This window comes from Nicotiana tomentosiformis, chromosome 2 (genome assembly GCF_000390325.3).
Source record: "Nicotiana tomentosiformis chromosome 2, ASM39032v3, whole genome shotgun sequence".
Classification (NCBI taxonomy): domain Eukaryota; kingdom Viridiplantae; phylum Streptophyta; class Magnoliopsida; order Solanales; family Solanaceae; genus Nicotiana; species Nicotiana tomentosiformis.
Genome location: NC_090813.1, coordinates 17,743,124 through 17,754,616, shown reverse-complemented (window position 1 = coordinate 17,754,616; position 11,493 = coordinate 17,743,124).

Below are 11,493 nucleotides of genomic sequence, written 5' to 3'. Positions count from 1 at the left end.
GCACGATTTCTGCCGAGGTCGTTCGGCCCAATCCAGAGTGTCGTGTACACTGCCGAGGGACGTGCGGCACGATCCATAGATGCATCTATCATGTCGAGGCATTCGGCCCGCTCCACAAGAAAGGAGAACATTTTCTTATGTACCTCCGGAAAGAGAGTACATTTATTAAGATAAATTTCGGGAGAAAGACCAATTTCTCTTAACAATTAATTAATTTAAACAGAAAATTTAAGCATATGAGATTTTCATCCTTTAATATTTTTATCTAACCATTAAAAATATATAAATATATATCAAATAATATTAATTAAACAAAGAATACAATTTACACAAGTAATTCATGCTTTGAGTCCTAAACTACCCGGACTTTAGTATTAATAGTAGCTACGCACGGACTCTCGTCACCTCGTGCGTACGTAGCCACCACAATTAGCAACAATTATTACTTTAATTAACAATGGGGTAATTTTTCCCTCATAAAATTAGACAAGAGACTTACCTCATTTTGCTCCAATTTAATCTACTAGTAAGCCTTTTTCTCGATTATCCAACTTTGACTGGCGTGAATCTAACCAAAAATAATTCGATACAATCACTAAAATTTATAGAAATTGATTCTATAAGAAAATACTACATTTTCAATAAAATCCCGAAATTAATTAAAACTTCATCCGTGGGGCCTACATCTCGGAATTTGGCGAAAGTTACGAAATCCGAGAACTCATTCAATTACGAGTCCAACCATACCAGTTTTACTCAAATCCGACTCCGAATCGATACCGAAATTTCAAAAATTCGTTACTATGAGATTTGTAAAAATTTTCCAAATTTTAATCTCAAAACACTAATTAAATGGTGAAAACAATGATATATTTGTGTATGTATACCAAATCCGAGTTAGAATCACTTATCCTAATGTCTTTCCCTTGAAAATCTGTCAAAAGTCGTCTCTGCTCAAGCTCAAGTTCGTCAAAAATGGTAAATGAGACAAATGCCCTCTTTTATAAATCTGCCCAGGCAACCTTCGGAATTGGGCCTCGATCGTGGCTTCGATTGTGGCCCTCGAGCCTGGGCTTCAGTCATGGCCTCGAGCCTGGGACTCGGTTATGGCCTCGATCGTGGCATCGAGCCTGTGCCTTCGATTGTGACCCTCGATCTTGGGTCTCGATCCTGGCCCTCGAGCCTTGCCTTCGATCATGGCCCTCGAGCTGGACCTTCGATCGTGGCTTCGATACTGAGCCTCGTCCCTGGCTTCGACTCAGGCCGTCGACCCTCTGCTCGATCACATCCCAGAATATCCGGCAGAAGGAAAAATTGCAGCAGCTTTTTAAGTCCAATTTTTGATCCGTTAACCATCCGAAACTCACCTGAGGCCCTCGGGACCTCAACCAAATACACCAACAAGTCCTAAAACATCATACGAACTTATTTGAAACCTAAAATCACCTAAAACAATGCTAAAACCATGAACTATGCTCCAATTCAAGCTTAAAGAAACTTAGAATTTTCAACTTCTACACTCGATGCCGAAACCTATCAAATCAAGTCCGATTGACCTAAAATTTTGCACACAAGTCATAAATGACATAACGGAGCTATAAAAATTTTCAGAACTGTATTCCGACTCCAGCATCAAAAAGTCAACTCCTCGGTCAAACTTCCAAACTTAAATTCTTGTTTTAGCTATTTCAAGCCTAATTTCACTACGGACTTCCAAATAAAATTTCGATCACGTTCCTAAGTCCAAAATCACCATACAAAACTGTTGGAATTATCAAAATTCTATTTCGGGGTTGTTTGCACATAATTCGACATCCGGTCACTATTTAAACTTAAACTTTTAATTTTACATCAAAATTTCATGTATCGGGGTAGGGACCTCGGAATTTGATTCCGGGCATATGCCCAAGTCCCAAATCACGATACGAACCCACCGAAACATTCAAAACACTGATCAAAGTCCGTTTGCTCAAAATGTTGATCAAAGTAAACTCAATTGAGTTTTAAAACTCTAATTCACATTTTAATCCATTTTTCACATAAAAACTTTTCGAAAAATTTTACGGACTGCGCACGCAAGTCGAAAAATGATAAATAGTGCTTTTCGAGGTCTTAGAACACAAATTTAATTATTAAATTTAAAGATGACAAATTTTGGGTCATCACATTCTCCACCTCTAAAACAAACGTTCGTCCTTGAACGAGTTTAGAATTTTACCTGAAGTGCTGAATAAGTGTGGATATCTGCTCCGCGTGTTTTTCTCGGCCTCCCAAGTTGCTTCCTCGACTGGTTGGCCCCTCCACTGGAATTTTACTGCAGAAGTCCTCTTGAACCTCAACTGGCGAACCTGTTTATCAACAATGGCAACTGGCTCCTCTTCATAACCCAAGATATTATCTAGCTGAACTGTGCCAAAGTCTAACACATGTGATAGGTCGGCATGATACTTTCGGAGCATAGATATATGGAAAACCGGATGAACTCCCGATAGGCTGGAAGGCAATGCAAGCTCATAAGCAACCTCCCCAACTCGTCTCAACACCTCAAATGGGCCTATAAACCTTGGGCTCAACTTGCCCTTCTTCCCAAATCTCATGATTCCCTTCATCGGTGAAACCTTCAAGAGAACTTTTTCACCCATCATAAATGATAAATCTCGCGCTATCTAATCTGCGTAACTCTTCTGCCTGGACTGTGCTGTACGAAGTCGCTCCTGAATCAACTTTACCTTTTCCAAGGCATTTTCACCAAATCAGTACCATATAATTTAGCCTCACCGGGCTCAAACCATCCGATGGGCGGATGGCATCGCCGACCATATAAAGCCTCAAATAGAGCCATCTCGATGCTGGATTGGTAACTGTTATTATAAGCAAACTCGGCCAAAGTCAAGAAACGATCTCACTAACCTCCAAAGTCAATCACACATGCCTTGGGCATATCCTCCAAAATCTGAATTGTCCGCTCTGACTTCCCGTCGGTCTGCGGATGAAAGGCTGTGTTGAGCTCTACACGGGTCCCCAACTCACTCTGTACTGCTCTCCATAAATGTAAAGTAAACCTAGGACCTCTATCTGATATGATAGAAATTGGCACACCGTGCAATCGAACTATCTCCTGAATATAAATTTGGGCCAACCTCTCTGAAGTATACATAGTCACAACCGGAATGAAATGTGCTGACTTAGTCAACCTGTCAACAATGACCCAAACTGCATCAAACTTCCGCAAGGCCTGCGGCAACCCAACTACAAAGTCCATAGTGATGCGTTCCCATTTCCACTCTGGTATAGTCATCTACTGAAGTAGGCCACCTGGCCTCTGGTGCTCATATTTAACTTGCTGACAATTTAGACACTTAGCTACATGCTCAATAATGTCTTTTTTCATTCGTCGCCACCAATAATGCTGCCTCAAGTCACGATACATCTTCGTAGCACCTGGATGAAAAAATACCGAGAACTATGTGCCTCCTCTAGGATCTTTTTCCTTCATCCATCCACATTAGGGACACATAGACGATCCTGGAGTCGCAGAACGCCATTCACTCCAATAGTAACTTCCTTGGCACCACCCCGTAGTATCGTTTCTCGAAGAACTATTAAGTGTGTATCATCATACTGGCGAGGCTTGATCTGTTCAAATAGTGAAGACTGAGCTACAATACATGTAATAACTCGGTTGGGCTCTGAAATATCCAACCGTACAAGTTTGTTGGCCAAGGATTGAATATCAGAAGCCAATGGCCTCTCCTCTGCTGAAATGAAAGCCAAACTACCCATACTCTCCGCCTTTCTACTCAAGGCGTCTGCAACCATATTTGCTTTGCCCGGATGATACAGGATAGTGATATCATAATCTTTTAGTAACTCAAGCCATCTGCGTTGTCTCAGATTTAGGTCCCTTTGCTTGAACAAATGTTGCAAACTGCGATGATCAGTGTAAACTTCACAAGATACCCCTTAAAGATAATGCCTCCAAATCTTAAGAGCGTGAACAATCGCAGCTAACTCCAAATCGTGTACTGGATAATTCTTCTCGTGGGGCTTCAGTTGACGTGAAACATATGCAATAACTCGCCCTTCTTGCATCAATACACAACCCAAGCCAACACGTGAAGCGTCGCAATACACTATATACATCCCCAAACTGGAAGGAAACATTAACACTAGTGTTGTAGTCAATGCTGTCTTGAGCTTCTGAAAGCTCACCTCACAATCATCGGACCATCGGAACGGATCACCCTTCTGGGTTAATTTGGTCAAAGGTGCTGCAATAGACGAAAAACCCTCCACGAACCGACGATAATAACCTGCTAAACCCAGAAAACTCCTAATCTCAGTTGCCGAAGTGGGACGATGCCAATTTTGAACTGCCTCAATATTTTTGGGATCAACTTTAATGCCCTCGCCCGATACAATATGCCCCAAACATGCTACAGACTCAAGCTAGAACTCACATTTAGAGAACTTAGCATATAGCTTTTGTTCCCGCAACGTCTGAAGCATTAATCTCATATGTTGCTCATGATCCTCCTTACTGCGCGAGTAGATCAAAATGTCATCAATAAAGACAATGACAAACGAATCAATATATGGCCTGAATACCCTGTTCATCAAATCCATAAACATTGCTGGGGCGTTAGTTAAACCAAAGGACATCACCAGAAACTCATAATGACCATATCTAGTCCGGAAAGCAGTCTTCGGAATATCTGAATCCTGAATCTTCAACTGATGGTACCCCGATCTCAAGTCGATCTTTGAAAACACCCTAGCACCCTGCAACTGGTCAAATAGATTATCAATACACGGCAACGGGTACTTGTTCTTAATAGTGACTTTGTTCAATTGATGATAATCAATACACAACTGCATTGTTCCATCCTTCTTCTTCACAAATAATACCGGTGCACCCTAAGGCGATACACTCGGTCTGACGAACCCTTTGGCTAGTAACTCCTCAAGTTGTTCTTTCAATTCTTTCGGAGCCATGCGATACGGTGGGATAGATATAGGCTGGGTATCTGGAGCCAAGTCAATACAGAAATCAATATCACGATCAGGTGGCATACCTGGAGGATTTGAAGGAAATATATCGGAGAACTCCCGAACTGCAGGCACTGAATCAGCAACCGGAGTCTCTACAGTAGTATTCCGAACATAGGCTAGATAAGCCAAACAACCCTTCTCATCCATGTGTTGAGCCTTTATAAAAGAAATAACTCGATTAAATGAACTAACAGACGAACCCTTCCACTCCAGCTTAGGCAATGCTGGAATAGCCATAGTACCAGTCTTGGCATGACAATCTAGAATAGCATGATATGGAGAAAACCAGTCCATGCCCAAAATAATTTCAAAATCGGCCATCTCAAGCAATAGAAGATTTGCTCTAGTTTCATAACCACAGAGTGTAATAATATAGGACCGGTAGATCCGATTCACAACAACAGAATCGCCCACAGGAGTGGACACATAAATAGGAGTACTCAAGGACTCACGAGAAACACCCAGGAATGGAGCAAATAGAGATGACATATATGAATACATAGATCCTGGATCAAATAATACTGAGGCATCTTTGCCGCAAACAGAAATAATACCTGTAATCACGGCATCTGAGGCCTCTGCATCTGGTTTGGCCGGAAAAGTATAAAACCGAACTGGAGCGTCAATTGGCTAGCCTCCGCCTGGATGACCTCCACCTCTAGGACGGCCCCTACCCACCTGTCCTCCACCTCTTGGTGGTTGGACAACTGGTGGAGAAATTGGTCCAGTAATTATAGGTTGCCGACCCTGTTGTATTTGCTTACCCCGAAGCCTGGGGAAAAATCACCGTATGTGACTGGGATTCCCGCACTCATAACAACTCTTCGGTGCGATGGGATGCTGACTAAGAGTATGGACGTGGGGAACTGAATACCCACTGGAAGGACCCTAAATAGCTGGTGGACGATAAGAACTCTCTGGTATAGCACTGAAATAAGGTCACACTAGAGCACCCCGAGGAGGCGGTGGTGCTGGACATGGGGGCCTGCTGGAATGCCCTCTCACAAACTAACCTCTGCCCCCAGACGGAGCACGTCTGAACTCTCCAGAATACCTAAACCGCTTATCTCTCATAACCTGCTCTTGGCTCCGCTGACGTACACCCCCAATCATGCGGGCTATCTCCACGACTAGCTTATAAGAAGCACTCATCTCAACCTCTCGAGCCAAAGTGGCCTGAATGCCAGTATGTAAACCCGCAATAAACCTCCGCACTCTCTCCGCCTTAGTAGGGAGTATCATAAGTGCATGGAGAGATAACTCAGAAAACCTCACTTCATAATCGGTCACTGACATCTGACACTGCTAGAGCTGCTCAAACTGAAATCTTAACTCTTTCCTCTGGGAGGGTGGAATATACCTGTCCAGGAAGATACGGGTGAATCTGTCCCAAGTTATGGGAGGAGAATCTGCTGGTCTGCCAAGAATGTAAGATTGCCACCATCTACGAGCTCTGCCCTCTAGCTGAAAAGTAGCAAAGTCTACCCCACGAGACTTCAATATCCTCACGTTGTGTAGCATATCCTTGCACTAATCAATGAAATCCTGGGGATCCTCATGTCGCTCACCCCCAAAAATAAGAGGATGTAGTCTAGTCCATCTGTCCAATAGTTTCTGCGGATCAGCGTCTACAAGTGGCCTGGGCTCTGGTGTAGCTACTGCCATTGGCTGGGCTCCACCCACGGGTAGTGCACCCTGGGTCTGATATACAACAACTGCCTGTCCATAAGCATGTGCGGTAGGGGTTTGTGCTCCCCCACCCGCCTGAGATGTGGCTGGGTCTGCCGGAAATAAACCGGCCTGAGTTATATTGTCCATGAACCGCAGCATACGACCCATGACATCCTGAAATCCCGGTGCAGATGTGAAATCCATCGGAGCTGGCTCTGCCACATGCACCTCATCCTGTTCCTCAATAATGGGGTTCTCTGTTGGACCCACTGGCGGTATAACTGGAACAGTCCTGGGACGTCCTCGCCCTCTACCATGAGCTGGAGCCCTCCCTCGACCTCTGCCTCGGTCTCTAGCAACTGGGGACTAGCTCTTCCCTATTCTGGAACCTCATTAGAGCGCGTTCTCACCATCTGTGAGAGAACAAAAGAAGGATATTTAGTACTACATTAATTGCACGATGGAATATGAAGAAAGGTAATTTCCTAACACCCTATAGCCTCTCGAAGATAAGTACAGACGTCTCCGTACCGATTCGCAAGACTCTATTAGGTCTGCTCATAACTTGTGTGACCTACGTGAACATAGCGCTCTGATATCATATTATCACGACCCAATTTCACTTATAGGTCATGATGGCGCCCAACACGACAGCTAGGCAAGCCAACCAGTAATTTAAAATAACCAAGAAAAATAAGCAACTCTTAATTCAACCAATGTGTGTGCCAAGACCAGGTGTCACAAGTGTATGAGAATCTATTAGATTATACAAAACTCCAAATACTGTCGGAAATAAAATAGACAGAATGTAAATATAATAAGAGACAGTGGTAGCTGTAGAACGGCTCAGAAAGGCAGCTCACCACTATGCCTCTGGATATCGTGGGTGTAAGACGATAGGTCCCCCACTAGTACTCGCCCAGGTCCTGCACAAAAAGTGCAACAAGTGTAGTATGAGTATGTAAACAACGTGTACCCAGTAAGTATCAAGCCTAATCTCGAAGTGGTAGAGACGAGATGACCGACTTTGACACTCACTATGGGTCAATAATAATAATTGAAATAAAACTAGAATATCTAAATCAGCATGATTCACAGAATATTACAATAATTTGTTTAACCAGCAGAAATAATTAAATTTCTTCAATTTTAAAAATTCTCAATATATTAATTAAATTCCTTCAATTCCCAATAAATTTCTAATTATCAATTAGTCTTATTTACAGGAATAACAATAATTCCTTAACAAGCAGGGATAATAATTCATTAAATTCCAAAGATTTCTAATTTATCAATTATCTTCACAAGCTGCAATAAACTATCAAAATATCGTGTAATTATTATTATTAAGCACGATTTCTGTCGAGGTCGTTCGGCCCGATCCAGACTGTCGTGTATATTGCCGAGAGACGTGCGGCACGATCCATAGATGCATCTATCCTACCGAGGCATTCGGCCCGATCCACAAGAAAGGAGGACATTTTCTTATGTACCTACGGAAAGAGAGTACATTTATCAAGATAAATTTCGGGAGGAAGACCAATTTCTCTTAATAATTAATTAATTTAAACAGAAAATTTAAGCATATGAGATTTTCATCCTTTAATATTTTTATCTAACAATTCACAATATATAAATATATATCAAATAATATTAATTAAACAAAGAATATAATTTACACAACTAATTTATGATTTGAGTCCTAAACTACCCGGACTTTAGCATTAATAGTAGCTACGCATGGACTCTCGTCACCTCGTGCGTACGTAGCCCCCACAATTAGCAATAATTATTACTTTAATTACCTATGGGGTAATTTTTCCCTCACAAGATTAGACAAGAGACTTACTTCATTTTGCTCTAATTTAATCCACTAGTAGGCCTTTTTCTCGATTATCCAACTTCGATTGGCGTGAATCTAACAAAAAATAATTCGATACAATTACTAAAATTTATAGAAATCAATTCTATAAGAAAATACAATATTTTCAATAAAAGCCTAAAATTAATTAAAAATTCGTCGGTGGGGTCCATATCTCGGAATCCGATAAAAGTTACGAAATCCAAGAACCCATTCAATTACGAGTCGAACCATACCAGTTTCACTCAAATCCGACTCCGAATCGATACTGAAATCTCAAAAATTCATTTCTATGAGATTTCTAAACATTTCCCAAATTTTAATCTCAAAACACTAATTAAATGGTAAAAAGAATGATATATTTGTGTATGTAGACCAAATCCGAGTTAGAATCACTTATCCCAATATCTTTCCCTTGTAAATCTGTCAAAAGTCGCCTCTGCTCAAGCTCAAGTTCGTCAAAAATGGCAAATGGGATGAATACCCTCTTTTATAAATCTGCCTAGGCAGCCTTCGGAATTGGGCCTCGATCGTGGCCCTCGAGCTTGGGCTTCGGTCATGGCCTCGAGCCTGGGACTCGGTCATGACCTCGATCGTGGCATCGAGCCTCTGCCTTCGATTGTGACCCTCGATCTTGGGTCTCGATCCTGGCCCTCGAGCCTTGCCTTCGATCATGGCCCTCGAGCTGGACCTTCGATCGTGGCTTCGATCCTGAGCCTCGTCCCTTGCTTCGACTCAGGCCGTCGACCCTGGGCTCGATCACAGCCCAAAATATCCAGCAGAAGGAAAAATTGCAGTAGCTTTTTAAGTCTAATTTTTGATCCGTTAACCATCCGAAACTTACCTGAGGTCCTCGGGACCTCAACCAAATATGCCAACAAGTCCTAAAATATCATACAAACTTATTTAAAATCTCAAATCACCTAAAACGATGCTAAAACTATAAATTATGCTCCAATTCAAGCTTAATGAAACTTAGAATTTTCAACTTCTACATTCGATGTCGAAACCTATCAAATCAAGTCCGATTGACCTCAAATTTTGCACACAAGTCATAAATGACATAATGGAGCTATAAAAATTTTCAGAACTGTATTCCGACTCCGATATCAAAAAGTCAACTCGCCGGTCAAACTTCCAAACTTAAATTCTTGTTTTAGCCATTTCAAGCCTAATTTTACTACGGACTTCCAAATAAAATTTCAATCATACTCCTAAGTCCAAAATCACCATACGAAGCTATTGGAATTATTAAATTTCTATTCCGGGGTCATTTGCACATAATTCGACATCCGGTCACTATTTGAACTTAAACTTTTAATTTTACATCAAAATTCTATATCTCGGGCTAGAGACCTCGGAATTTGATTCCGGGCATACACCCAAGTCCCAAATCACGATACGGACCTACCGGAACTTTCAAAATACTGATCCGAGTTCGTTTGCTCAAAATATTGATCAGAGTCAACTCCGTTAAGTTTTAAAGATCTAATTCACATTTTAATCCATTTTTCACATAAAAACTTTTCGAAAAATTTTACAGACTGCGCATGCAAGTCGAGGAATGATAAATAGTATTTTTTGAGGTCTTAGAATATAGAATTAATTATTAAATTTAAAGATGACAAATTGTGGGTCATCACATCGGGGCTCCAAACCAAACATGCACACAAATCCAAAAATATCATACGAACTCGCTCGTGCGGTCAAAATACCAAAATAACACCTAGAACTACGAATCAGACACCAAAACTAATGAATACCAAGCTCCGGATCACGTCAAATCAATTCCGTTTTGCACCGAATTTTGCAGACAAGTTATAAATACTGTAACGAACTTATACCAAGCTCCGGAACCGAAATCTGAACCTGGTAGCAACAAAGTCAACTTACGGTCAAATTTAGGAATTCTTTAAACCTTTAGATTTTTAATTTTCAATAAATTGCGTTAATTCAAGCTAGGGACTTCCGAATTCGATTTCGGGCATACGTCCAAGTCCCAAATCACGATACGGACCCATAGGGACCGTCAAAACACTAATCCAGACTCGTTTACACAAAACATTAACCATAGTCAACTCAAATGAGTTTTAAAGCACGATTTCATATTTTCATCAATTTTCTCATAATAACCTTTCCAAAAAAAAAAGAGACTGACTGCACGTAAATCGAGGAAGGCTAAACGGAGCTATTCGAGGTCTCGAAATACAGAAATGAAGGGTAAAACTATAAATGACCTATCGGGTCATCACATTAACTTAGATAAACAATCAATAACTAAGTCCCCAGCAATGACGCCAAAAACTTATTAGTTCCCCAAGTACACTCAAGTATACGTGGCCGTCAAGTAATAAAGTGACTCGAAAGTCGGATGTCGAACCCACAGTGACTTAGATTAATCGTTACTATGCAAACTAAAATCAATTTACTGTCCAAGATAATAAAAATATTATTTTTCTACTAAACTACTATTGCGAAAATTAAACAAGTAATTAACTAAATTAATTAGGAGCAAGCGATTGTGATTGAATTTTTATCAAAGAAGTTGAAGATTTCAGGGTTATGGTTGGTTTGTCAATCCTATTGGGTTCGTAATTACACATGTTAATCCAAATTATCTATGATTGCTAGTTGCCCGGATCATTTATATAAATAGCATATTTTCACAATACTATATGTCTATCCACAATGTATCAACCCTATATTCCTATGATATTGAATCTATCATGAACGAATATAATATAGTATTCAACTAAGCAAGACTGTTTGGTACCTATCCTAACTGCTAAATCTTGACCCGAGCCACGGGTTCAGAAATAAGCTCTCTCTAATTCTACTCTAATCTAAACACGGCTTTCCCAAGCATAGCATAGATAGTAAATAGAACTCAATTAGTGGCCAAACAATTA